Here is a 14952-nt window from a genome sequence, read left to right as displayed (position 1 = left end):
GGAACTTCAATAACAGTACACAGTTCTTTTGTCATTATAAACTTAGGCAGCAGTACTGACAATGATGTTCACAATAGACATTTATGATTGGGGCATCTCAGATGTCATGGACCTCTTCAAAGGTAACACTTGTTGCTACACCATTCCTGCTACAAACTCTGACTATAAAGCTCAAGATGGTTACCAGTGACAACATGGATTAATGACTGTATGGCCTTTGGGGTCTCTGGTGTCATTAATTAGTCTAAAGTGGGAGCCAGATTCACTTTGCTTTGAGGTCTCTGATGTCATAAATTAGTCTAAAGTGGGAGTAAGATTCACCCCTGACCTGGATGCTTATGACAACAGGCATCTGGCATACAAAGTGAAGTCTGTTGCCAAGAAGAATCACGGACATCAAGGTAATTCAAGAGGCAGGATGCATAGTGAAATCAAAATTATTATCAATGGTAAGAATCTTCGCACAAATTGAGGAGATAAATGTATAACATACATCTGTAATAATTCCATTGACTGTTGGACACCCTCATATCAATATTGTCCCAAATGGCATCAGGTATTAATGGCATGAATGCTGGAGGCCTGAAGTAACATGAACATATACCGGTGTCTGGTACCACAATTGATATGTTTTCAACATAACATATGCCAGAATATGTAATTCAACATGAAAATAGGCAACACTATTGAACTTGAACTTCACTTTATTCTGATGGTCTCAGGGACCCTTAGCATTAACAATACCTCCAGAAGCAATGTAGGTTATATGTTTCAAGAAAGCTACTGGTGGCCTTGCTGGTCCACTCCAGCACCGGGGTTCCTTGCCCACAGAGTCTCCGGACACCTGCAAGGACCCCCACAGGATCCCACATGGGATCTTAAGACCTCTGGTGAGTGCAACACACCATGTACTCCAATCCAATCACACGGGACCTGAGACTGCCTTAATTAGGGAAGCAGAAAAACCAGCCTGATCAGGGTCACAATTCCCTTCCAGTCCATACCAGCACCAGGGTACCTTGCTCACAGAGTCTCCGGACACCCGCAAGGACCCCCACAGGATCCCCCACGGGATCTTAAGACCTCTGGTGAGTGGAACACAGCGTCTGCTCCAATTTAATCGTGCGGGATCAGAGACTGCCTTAATTAGGGAATCAGAAAAGCCGGCAAATCAGGGTCCCAAGCCCCTTCTGGTCCACACCAGCACTCGGGTTCCTTGTGTGCAGAGTATCTGGAGACCCCCAAGGTCCACACAGGACCCTCCATGGAATCTTAAGACCTTTGGTGAGTAGTACACAACTTCTGTCAGGAGGCAGGTTCGAACACCACATACCTGGGCACCTTCCCTGCAAGAAAAGAGCTTGCCTGCAGAGAATACTCTAACCACTGAAACTAAGGAGAGAACTAGCCTTCCAGGTCTGCTAATAGAGGCTAACAGAGTCACCTGAGGAACAAACTCTAACCAGAGACAACTAAAACAGCTAGCCTCAGAGGTTACCAGATGGCGAAAGGCAAAAGTAAGAATCCTACTAACAGAAAATCAAGACCACTCACCATCATCAGAAAGCAGCAATCCCACCCCACCTAGTACTGGGCACCCCAACACAACCGAAAAAGCTAGACCCAGATTTAAAAGAGTATCTCATGATGATGGTAGAGGACATCAAGAAGGACTTTAATAACTAACTTAAGGAAATACAGGAGAGCATTGCTAAAGAGTTACAAGTCTTTAAGGAAAAACAGGAAAACACAAACAAACAGGAAGAAGTCCTTATAGAAAAACAGGAAAACACATCCAAAAAGGTGAGAGAAATGAACAAAACCATACTAGACCTGAAAAGGGAGGTAGACACAATAAAGAAAACCCAAAGTGAGGCAGCATTGGAGATAGAAATCCTAGGAAAGAAATCTGAAACCACAGATGTGAGAATCAGCAACAGAATACAAGAGATGGAAGAGAGAATCTCAGGTGCAGAAGATTCCTTACAGAACATCGGCACAACAATCAAAGAAAATAAAAAAATGCAAAAGGATCCTAACTCAAAACATCCAGGAAATACAGGACAAAATGAGAAGACCAAACCTATGAATAATAGGATTTGATGAGAATGAAGAATTTCAACTAAAAGGGCCAGCAAATATCTTCAACAAAATAGTAGAAGAAAACTTCCCAAACCTAAAGAAAGAGATACCTATGATCATACAAGAAGCCTACAGAACTCCAAATAGACTGGACCAGAAAAGAAATTCCTCACGACACATAATAATCAGAACAACAAATGCACTAAATAAAGATAAAATATTAAAAGCAGTAAGGGAGAAAGGTCAAGTAACATATAAAGTCAGGCCTATCAGAATTACACCAGACTTTTCACCAGAGACTATGAAAGCCAGAAGAGCCTGGACAGATGTTATACAGACACTAAGAGAACACAAATTCCAGCCCAGGTTACTATACCCGGCCAAACTCTCAATTGCCATAGATGGAGAAACCAAACTATTCCACGACAAAACCAAATTCACACATTATCTTTCCATGAATCCAGCCCTTCTAAGAATAAAAACAGAAAACCACAACAACAACAACAACAAAATACACGGACAGAAATCACACCCTAGAAAAAGCAAGAAATTAATCCCTCAACAAACCAAAAAGAAGACTGCCACAAGAACAGAATGTCAACTCTAACAACAAAAACAAAAGGAAGCAACAAGTACTTTTCCTTAATATCTCTTAATATCAATGGACTCAATTCCCCAATAAAAAGACATAGACTAACAGACTGGCTACACAAAGAGGACCCAACATTCTGCTGCTTGCAGGAAACCTATCTCAGGGAAAAAGACAGACACTACCTCAGAGTGAAAGGCTGGAAAACAATTTCCCAAGCAAATGGCCTGTAGAAACAAACTGGAGTAGCCATTTCGGTATCGAATAAAATCAATTTCCAACCCAAAGTTATCAAAAAAGGCAAGGAGGGGCACTTCATACTCATCAAAGGTAAAATCCTCCAAGAGGAACTCTCAATTTTGAATATCTATGCTCCAAATGCAAGGGCAGCCACATTCATTAAAGACACTTTAGTAAAGCTCAAAGCACACATTGCACATCACACTGTAATAATGGGAGACTTCAACACACCACTTTCATCAATGGACAGATCATGGAAACAGAAACTAAAAAGGGACACAGAGAAAGTAACAGAAGTTATGAAACTAATGGATTTGACAGATATCTACGCAACATTTTATTCTAAAACAAAAGGATATAACTTCTTCTCAGCACCTCACGGGAACTTCTCCAAAATTGACCATTGTCACTGATGAGTGACACCAATATATTTCCCTTGGCAGTTGGGATCAGGTCCAAAGTGGCAGTAAAGTCCAAAGCAAGGGTCACTCATGACCTTGGTGCCTATGGCAGCATTTATCTGGGTATACCATCTTGTCTTTGCCAGGAAATATCATGCACATTCAGACATTTTCAGATACCTAGTAGGACCTTGTAGAGAAACCTCTTCTCTAGTGGTAGGATGCATCATGGCATCAAAATGGTTAGGCTGGGAGTACACTTCATCTAAAATAGACAGGAACATGGATAATTGTTGTAAGTAAATTTCCATTGATATTCAGAGACACTCATATTATTATGGTCCCTCATGGGAGCAGGGATAACTGACATCATACCTGCTGGACCTGAAGTCTAATGGATATACAATGGTGATAGTTGCCACTATATATGTTACTCAAAATAACATCTCAGACCCCAAAAATAAAAATATTCTGAGAAAACTGTATTGTTAAATTCTCTGTGGAAGTTGCTGGCCTCAGGGATCCTTGACATTAACAATCTCCCCAGAATATCATCATGTACTATGGGTTTAAACAGGGCTTCTGGATGATGATTGACATGAACATAGTTTCTGTAGGCACTTTGGATTACTGTTATTAACATGGCTCTCAGTAGCACAGTGATCACTGACAAAGTGGTTGCCAATGAAATCGTTCCATGGTATCTGTTGCCAGGTATACAACACTATGTTTAATATCGATTAAGAGTGCAAAAGATATTATGGCCATGCACATCCAGTGGCAGGAAAGTTTTTCTTGTTTTTTGTTTTTTGTGTTTTGTTTTGTTTTGTTTTTGTTTTTGTTTTTGTTTTTGTTTTTGTTTTGTTTTCTTTCTTTTTTTGACATCTCTGGCTCTCTTGGTAGTAGTATAGATCTTATAAATTACATGGTTAACTATGGGCCAACATGAATGTATTAGATTCTTCAACAGAATTTCCTGTAGAATGTTTGATCTCAAACATCAAATGGATTGCAAGTGCTAGCTCAGAATACTTACCTCAATATCACCTTGAGAATCAGGATGGACTGTCAAATTCACCAGATCGCACCAACACAAATCACCACCATAAATTAGGTCTCCATCATCAATAGGAATACATTCCCTCATGATTGCCATTCCTAGTATGCCGCTCTTACATTAATATAGCTTCAGGTTTCAGGTAGTAACATAGACATCACAGTACATTTCATTTTAAACATCTGGGGCTATATCCATTTATCAGTAAACATAAAGAGAATTTCCTGTATCAGGTATTATCTCAGACATCAGTCTGATCTTCAGTGCCATCTAGGAAAATTTACCTCAATATGAATTCAAGCATCAGTAAGGACTTTGGAATTTATCAGATTCTCAAGAAGCAACACAGATCATAGCCATCATCAGCATCTCCATCAGCAATAGATATAATGGATTCCTGCCCAATTTCTGTTCACAAAATACATCACTGACATCAGTATAGCTGCTTCTCACAGGTAGGACCACAAACATCAAAATATATTGTTTGCTTGAAATTGAGGGTGATATTGATAAATCAAGAACATCAACAGGATTCCTTATGATATGTAGAATCTCAGCCACTGATCTGTTATCCAGTGCTAGCTCAGAATACTTACCTCATAATGATCTTGGGTATCAGTATGGACCATGGAATTCAGCAGTTTCTCCAGAAGCAGTACAGATCATAGTCATCACCATGATCTCCATCAGAAATATTAAAAATAGAATCTATCTTGTTACTGGTGACAGCATCCCGCTGGTATGACCATGCCTGGAACCTCTTGTCTACTGAAAGAATGAAAATGGACATAAAAATGTTTATAAATGGCAGAACACTTATCATGAATGTGGCAGAATTATACATAATTGACATCAGTAATTATTCTAATGCAGTATAAGACTGTCATATTAATTTGGTCCCATGATGCAGCAGGGATCACTGACATGATTGCTGCTAAAGGCCTAAAGTATCTTGGCCATACATTGTCTGTTGCCAGTATATATGTGACCTCGACAAAACATATCTCAGAACATTTAACTCAACATGACCTGAGGGAACAGTACTGACTGTGAAGTTCACTGTAAATTCTGATGGTTTCTGGGATCCTTGACATTAACAATATCTTCAGAAGCAACATGAAATGTGGGTTTCAATATGGCTACTGATGGCAGCATGAATAATTGTGATTGTCATAATTTCTGGAGACACTTTGGAGAGTCAGGTTCTAATGAGAAAGATTAATGTAGAAGGAATAGGGAAGAAGGTAAGATAAACTAAGGATATCTGCAAAAGTCATAAGAAATCTCACTACTAACTTCATAAAAACCTATACCTCAAATAAGCTATAAGTAAATGAGCATGTACAATTTAATTAGAACTTTACAGTTTCAATTGACTTATTAAACCAATGTATGCAATTGTTTATGTATCTTTTATTTCAAATTATATAACATTTTCTATTTATATATGTTTTGCTTCAAATAATAAAATTAGGTTCATATTACTGCTAAATATTACCCAAATATGCATGATGCATTTTGATGTGGGGATTTATTGATACTGTATACATATAGGTAAAAATAATAACAGTAGGTTCTCCCCTATGTCCTATCACACCCTGAGCTATTGCTTTATGATCAATTTTGCATTAATGAGCATGGTTCCTCTCCTGTGTAGTGAGCCTTGAATCTAATAAGAAGCCTAATATCTATTGACTAAAGTTACTTAATTTTCTTATTCTTAGGTCAAGGGTGTTTAGGTTCCACTCCCTGTTTTATCCTTTCTATTCCTTCCATATCCCTGCAGGAGTAAATGTCTCCTTCATATTTTATGTGTTCTTTCTGTTAAACCCAAGTATTAGTTACTATCCAGGTGCTATGATAAAATAACATGACCAAGGCACCTTACAGAAGGAATAGATTTTGACCATAAACTTTCAGATAGAAAAGACTTCATGATGGTAGGATTGTATGTCAGCAAGTGTCAGGAATAGAATGAGGAGGAAACACTGAGCCCTCTTCTTTAACAAGCACAAAGAAGGGGACTAAATTGGAAATCCAGCAGTGTTAAGTATTCTCAATGCCTGCCTCCAATTACACACTTCTTCAGGCATCACCATAAATAACTGCACCTCCGTAAATACCAGCACCAAAGTAGGATAAAGTATTCAAATGCCTAAGCCTATAGGAGACATTTCTCATTTAACCCACCATATTGAGGTTCTTCTGTCATTAGGTGCATCCTTCATATCCTGAAAAAAAAAAAAAAAGCTAACTTCCATCTCCCAATTGTGACCAGAAAAATAAAAAGTGGTTAAAATCCCTTAGCTAGCAGTGGGATGTTCTAAAGATCTCACCCCTAAATGCTGGACTTTGTCTGGCTTGATGTTGAATTTGTCTTCTACATATAATTTTAGTCACTATCATTTCACGTGTACAAATGCCTTATTGTTTCTGGAAAACAGACTTTCTTTGTAGTCATTCACTACCTTTGGTTCTTGCAATCTTTCAACTATCTTCTCCATGGTGACCTCTGAACCTTGAGAGAAGAAGATAGTGTTGTGATTTAAGTAAGAAATGTTTCCCATAATCTTTAGAATTTATACAATTGGTCCCAAATGGTTAGTGTTGCTTGCAGGTTTAGAATAGGGGTTAGGAAGGAGTACATTATTGCAGGCTGAATATCAGGGCAATTATCATCTCAGTACCACGAATGAATTCTCTCTGCTTTCTGCTTTCAGTTCATGATGTGAGCTCTCACTATCCTGATCTAACATGTATAAGCAAATGGACATAAGAAGCAACTTGGTTTATCCATTCTAGTATCAGAGAGAGAGAGAGAGAGAGAGAGAGAGAGAGAGAGAGAGAGAGAGAGAGAGAGAGAGATTTCAAACCAAAATTAATTGATGCAAACACAAAAAGACACTTCATATTCATCAAAAAAATTTTTCACCAATGTAATCTTTTAATTTTTAGCATCTATGCCATAAATTCAAGGGTACTGGCATTTGTAAACAAAATGAACAGCATTAAAGCTTAAATTATACAAATTCTTATCAGACTGCTAAAGGACTGATAATGCCAATACTACTGGAATCCATTCACAAAATATAAACAGACAGAATATTTCCAAGTTCATTTTATGAGGCAACATTTATCCTGACACCTAAACCACACAAATATTTAACAAAGAAATTATATCACAGAACAATTTCCCTCATGAACATTAATGCAAATATACTCATAATAAAATACTCACAAAACAAAAAGACATTATATCACACACCACGATAAGGTACATCTCCTCCCAAAGATGCAGAGGTGGTTCAACATACAACAATCAGAAATGTAATCCATCATATAAAATACTGAAACTGTCATGGTTCCCTGTGAAGCAGAAAAGATTTTGTAAGGCAGAGAAAAACACCGAGTGGCAAAACAGTAACCCACAGAATGGGAAAATATTTTCATCAAGCCCAAATCTGACTGAGAGCTAATATATAAGAAACTCAAGGAACCAGATATTAAGAAACCTAATAATACAAGTAAAAATGGGTTACCTTATCTAAAATGAGAATTCTCAAGAGGATATCAAGTGGCCAAGAAACACTTAAAATTCTCAATGTCTATAGCCGCCAGGAAAATGCAATTTAGAACTACTTTGTGATTCCATCTTACACCTATCAGAATGCCTAAGTTCAAACCACAAGGAATAGCAGATGGTGGCAATCAGTTGGAACAAGGGGAATATGTCTCTATTGCTGATGGAAGAGCAAACTAGTACAGCCACTATGAAAATCAACATAATGGTTCCTCAGACTATTGGAAATTATTTTGTCTCAAGATCCAGATATACCTATCTTGAGCATACACCCAGAATACTCTCCATATTACCACAAGGACACTTCCTTAATCATCTTCATTGCAGCTATACTCATAGTGGCTAGAAATTGTAAACAACCTAGATGTCCCTCAACTGAATAGTAACTAAAGAAAAAGTGGTGAATATACACAATGGAATACTATTCTGTGAGGAAAAAAAAAAAAGATACCATCCTTAAATTTGAAGACAAATGGATGGAACAAGAAAAAAATTATACTGAATGAGGTAACCCAGACACAGGAAAACACACATGGAATGTACTCATTTATATTTGAACATTCGTTTTTCTTTAAAGGAAAATAATACTACAATCCTCAGATACAGCGAACCTAAACAAAACATGAAGAGCTCTAGGAGGGGGAACTTATGGTTCTGCTTAGGAAGGGAAACAAATTTTGTAGGTAGATTTGAGTCAGGTGCGGATGAAAACAGGAGGAATGAGTGAGTGCATGAGAAAGATGGAGGAACAGAGTACTAGGAGAGAAACTGATAAAAATACAAGGAAAATGAACACCATTGAAATCATTTGACAGTAATGAAAAATGAAATGTCATTAAGGTACTTTGAAAACCAAAGGATACTTAATACTACTCTTACACTAATAAGCACTGATGGGAAAACAATTGAAGTAATATTTATCTAAATTTAATTTTTAATAAAGATATGTATCTTAAGGTAGCAGGTTCCACGAATATATAATAAAGCTTATATTGGTAAACCCAAACCAACATAACATATATTATTATATTCAACATGTACATTTAAACCACGAAAAGAACTTTTGTTTGGGTTGACCACAACATAAGGAACAGTATTAAAGGATTGCCAGCAATAGGAAGATTTAGGACAACTGCTTTATCTCAAAAGAAACAACAATTTGAAAATTCATTGAGAGTAACAAAAAACCTAGGATAGCGAAAACTATTCTCAACAATAAAAGAACTTCTGGTGGAACCACATTCCCTGACCTCAAGTTTTATTACAGAGCAATTGTAATTAAAAAAATAAACAAACAAAAAAAACCCTGCATGGTATTGGTACAGAGACAGGCATGTAGATCAGTGGAATGGGATTGAGAACCAGAAATGAATCAACACACATATGGTCACATGTTCTTTGACAAGGGAGCTAACAATAATCCAGTATAAAAAAGTCAGCATTTTCAACAGATGGTGCTGTTTCAAGTAGAAGTTAGCTTGTAGAAAAGTGCAAATTGATCCATTCTTGCCTCCTCGTACAAAGCTCAATTCCAAATGGATCAAGGACCTCCTCATAAAACCAGATATATTGAAACTAATAGAAAAGTAAGTGGGGAAGAGTCTTGGGCACATGGGCACAGGGGACAATTTCCTGAACAACAAGAGTTAACAAATGGGACCTCATAAAATTGCAAAGCTTCTGTAAGGCAAAGGACACTGTCAATAGGACAAAATGGAAACCAACAGAATGGGAAAAATTTTTAACAATCCTACATCAACTAGAAACCTAAAATCCAATACATACAAAGAACTCAAGAAGTTAGATGCCAGAGAAAAAATGACCCTATTAAAAATGGGGTACAGAGCTAAACAAAGAATTCTCACCTAGGGAATATCTAGTGGCTGAGAAGCACCTAAAGAAATGTTCAACATCCTTAGTCATCAAGGAAATGGAAATCAAAACAACCCTGATATTCCACCTCAAACCATTCAGAATGGCTAAGATCAAAAACTCAGGTGACAGCAGATGCTGGCAAGGATGTGGAGAAAGAGGAATACTCCTCCATTGTTGGTGGGGCTGCAAGCTGGTACAACCACTCTGGGAATCATTTTGGTGGTTCCTCAGAAAATTGGACACAGTACTACCTAAGGACCCAGCTATACCACTCCTAGGCATGAACCCAGAAGATGTTCCAAGTTGTAATAAGGTCACATGCTCCACTATGTTCATAGCTGTCTTATTTATAATAGCCAGAAACTGGAAAGAACCCAGATGTCCTTCAACACAGGAGTGGATAAAGAAAATGTGGTATATTTATACAATAGAGTACTACTCAACTATTAAAAATTAATTTATTAAATTCTTAGGCAAATGGATGTATCTGGAGGATAACATCTTGAGGGAGGTAACCCAATAACAAAACACATGATATACACTAACTGATGAGTAGATATTAGCCCAGAAGTTCGGAATGCCCATGAAAAAATTCACAGACCACATAGGTGTAGATGAGAATGAAGAATTTCAACTTAAAGGTCCAGGAAATATCATCAAAAAATATATAAGAAAACTTCCCATACCTTAAGAAAGAGATGGCCACGACCATACAAGAAGCATACAAAACACCAAATAGACTAGACCAGAATAGAAATTCCTCCTGACACATAATAATCAGAACAACAAATGCACTAAATAAAGAAAGAATATCAAAAGCAGTAAGGGGAAAAGCTCAAGTAACATATACAGGCAGAACTATTAGAATTACTCCAGACTTCTCACCAGAGACTGTGAGAGCCAGAAGATCATGGATAGATGTTATACAGACACAAAGAGAACACAAATTTTAGCCTAGGCTACTGTACCCAGCAAAACAATCAATCACCATAGAGGGATTAACCCAAGTATTCCATGACAAAAACAATTTCACACAATATCTTTCCACGAATCTAGTCCTTCAAAGGATAATAATGGGAAAACACCAACACAAAGATGGAAACTACATCCTAGAAAAAGCAAGAAAGTATTCCTTCAACAAACCTAAAAGAAGACAGCCGCAAGAACAAAATCGCAACTTTAACAACAATAATAACGGGAAGCAACAATTACTCTTCTTTAATTTCTCTTAGCATCAATGGACTCACTTCCCCAATAAAGGACATAGACCAATAGACTGGCTACAAAAACAGGACCCAACATTTTGCTGCTTGCAGTAAACCCACCTCAGGGACAAAGACAGACAGTAATTCAGTGTAAAAGGCTGGAAAATAATTTTCTATGCAAATGGTACCAAGAAACAAGATGGAGTATCCATTCTAATATGGAATAATATTGACTTCCAACCCAAAGTTATCAAAAAAGACAAGGTGGTGGGAATCATACTCAGAAAAGATAAAATCTACCAAGATGAAATCTCAATTTTAAACTTCTATGCTCCAAATGCAAAGGCATCCACATTCATAAAAGAAATTTTAGTAAAGCTCAAAACACACATTGCACTGCACACTATAATAGTGGAAGACTTCAACAACCCTCTCTCATCAATGGGCAGATTCTGGAAACAAAACCTAAACAGACACACAATAAAAGTAACAGAAATTATGAAACAAATGGATTTAGTTGATATCTATAGAACATTGTATCCTAAACCAAAAGGATATCCCTTCTTCTCAGCACCTCATGATGCCTTCTCCAAAATTGACCATATAATCAGTTACAAAACATGCATCAACAAATATAAAAATATTGAAATAATCCCATGCATCCTATCAGATCACCACAGACTAAGGCTAATCTTCAATAAAAATATAAATAATAGAAAACCCACATACACGTGGAAGGTGAGCAACAACCTACTCTATGATAACTCTGTCAAGTAAGAAATAAAGAAAGAAATTAAAGACATTTTAGAGTTTAATGAAAATGAAGCTACAACATACCCAAACTTATGGGAAACAATGAAAGCAGTCCTAAGAGGAGAACTTATAGCTTTGAATGCCTCTAAAAAGAAACTGGAGAGAGGATACAGGAGCAGCTTGACAGCACAACTAAAAGCTCTAGAACAAAAGGAAGCAAATTCTCCCAAGAGGAATAGAAGGCAGGAAACAATCAAACTCAGGACTGAAATCAACCAAGTGGAAACAAAGGAAATATACAAAGAATCAACAAAACCAGGAGTTGGTTGATTTGAGAAAATCAACATGATAGACAAACCCTTAGCTAGACTAACTACAGGGCACAGGGACAGTATCCAAATTATGAAAACCAGAAATGAAAAGGGAGACATACCAAAAGAAACTTAGGAAATCGAAAAAAAAATCATCAGATCCTACTACAAAATCCTATACTCAACAAAACTGGAAAATCTGGATGAATTGTAAAATTATCTAAACAGATATCAGGTACCTAATTAAAACCAGGATCAGATAAACCATGGAAATACTCCCATAACCCCTAAAGAGATAGAAGCAGTCATTAATAGTCTCCCAAACAGCAACAAAAAAAGCCCAGTATCTGATGGGTTTAGTATAAAATTCTATGAGCTCTTCAAAAAGACCTAATACCAATACTATTCAAAATATTATGCAAAATCAAAAGAGAAGGATCATTATTCAATTTGTTCTATGAAGCCAGAATTACAATTATACTCTAACCATACAAAGACCTAATGAAGAAAGGAAACTTCAGACCAATTTCCCTTATGAATATCAATGCAAAAATACTCAATAAAATTCTTGCAAACTGAATCCCAGAATACATCATGATCAAGTAGTAGTCTTCATCCCTGTGATGCAGGGATAGTTAAGTATACAGAAATCCACCAACTTAATCTACTAGATAAACAAACTCAAAGACAAAAACCACATGATTATCTCATTAGATGCTGAGAAAGCATTTGACAAAATACTACACCATTTATAGTAAAAGTTGAGGAAAGATCTGGAATTCAAGGCCCATACCTAAACATAATAAAAGCAAGAGACAGCAAACCAGTAGCCAACATCAAACTAAATGGTGAGAAACTTGAAGCAATCCTACTAAAATCAGGGACTAGACAAGGTTGCCCACTTTCTCCCTACCTATTCAACATAGTACTTGAAGTCCTAGCCAGAACAATTCAACAACAAAAGGAGAACAAATGAATACAAATTGGGAAGATGGCAAAATATCACTATTTCCAGAAGATATGATAGCATGTATCAGTGACCCCAAAAATTACACCAGAGAAATCCTAAACCTGATACACAACTTCAGTGCAGTAGCTGAATATAAAATTAACTCAAATATGTCAGTGGCCTTTCCCTACACAAAGAATAAAGAGGATGAGAAAGAAATTAGGGATACAACACACTTCACAACAGTCAAAAAATATAAAATACTTTGGTGTGACTGTAACTAAGGAAGTGAAAAGTCTGTATGACAAGAACTTCAAGTCTCTGAAGAAAGAAATTGAAGAACTCAGAAGATAAAAAGATCTCCCATACTCATGGATTGGCTGGGTTAATATAGTAAAAATGTCTATTTGCCGTACAAAATCTACATATTCAATGCAATACCCATCAAAATTCTAACTCAATTCTTCACTAAGTTAGAAAAGTCAATTTGAAAATTCATCTGGAATAACAAAAACAAAAACAAAAATCAAACAAAAAAAGAACAAAATCAAAAAAGCTAGGATAGCAAAAACTATTTTCAATAATAAAAGAACCTCTGGGGGAATCACCATGGCTGACCTCAAGCTGTACCCCAGAACAATTGTGATAAAAACTGCATAGTACTGGTACAGAAACAGACAGGTAGATCAATGGAATAGAATTGAAGACACAGAAATGAATCCACCCTGAAATTCTACCTCACACCAGTCAGAATGGCTAAGATAAAAAATTCAGGTAACAGCACATGCTGGCGAGGATGTGGAGAAAAAGGAACACTCCTTCATTGTTGGGTTTGCAAGCTTGTACAACAACTCTGGAAATCAGTCTGGTGGTTCCTCAGAAAATTCGACATAGTACTACCAGAGGATCATGCAATTCCTCTCCTGGGCATATATCCAGAAGATGTTCCAACCAATAAGAAGGACACATGCTCCACTATGTTCACAGAAGCCTTATTTATAATAGCCAGAAACTGGAAAGAACCCAGATGACCCTCAACAGAGGAATGGATACAGAAAATGTGGCACATTTACAAAATGGAGTACTAATCAGCTATTAAAAAGAATGAATTTATGAAATTCCTAGGCAAATGGATAGACCTGGAGGGCATCATCATGAGTGAGGTAACACAATCACAAAAGAACTCACACAATATGTACTCACTGATAAGTGGATATTAGCCCAGAAACTTAGAATACCCAAAATATAAGATACAATTTGCGAAACACATGAATCTCAAGAAGAACGAAGACTAAAGTGTGGACACTTTGCCCCTTCTTAGAATTGGGAACAAAACACCCATGGAAGGAGTTACAGACACAAAGTGTGGAGCTGAGATGAAAGGATGGACCATCTAGAGACTGACATACCCGGGGATCCATCCCATAATCAGCCTCCAAACACTGACACCATTGCCTACAAAAGCAAGATTTTGCTGAAAGGACCCTGATATAGCTGTCTCTTGTGAGACTATCCCGGGGCCTAGCAAACACGTAAGTGGATGCTCACAGTCAACTATTGGATGGATCACAGGGCCACCAATGGAGGAGCTAGAGAAAGTACCCAAGGAGCTGGGGGTATCTGCAACCCTATAAGTGGAACAACAATATGAACTAACCAGTAACCCCTGGAGTTCATGTCTCTAGCTACATATGTATCAGAAGATGGCCTATTCGGCCATCAGTGGAAAGAGAGCCCATTGGTCGTGCATACTTTACATGCCCCAGTACAGGGTAACATCAGGGCCAAGAAGTGGGAGTGGGGGAGGAGAGTGGGGGGGGATTGGGTCGGGGAGCGTGTGGGGGACTGTTGGGATAGCATTGGAAATGTAAATGAAATAAATACCTAATATAATAAAATAAAATAAAATA

This window comes from Mus musculus, chromosome X (assembly GCF_000001635.26).
Source record: "Mus musculus strain C57BL/6J chromosome X, GRCm38.p6 C57BL/6J".
Lineage (NCBI taxonomy): Eukaryota > Metazoa > Chordata > Mammalia > Rodentia > Muridae > Mus > Mus musculus.
This window is presented reverse-complemented; position numbering follows the sequence as displayed.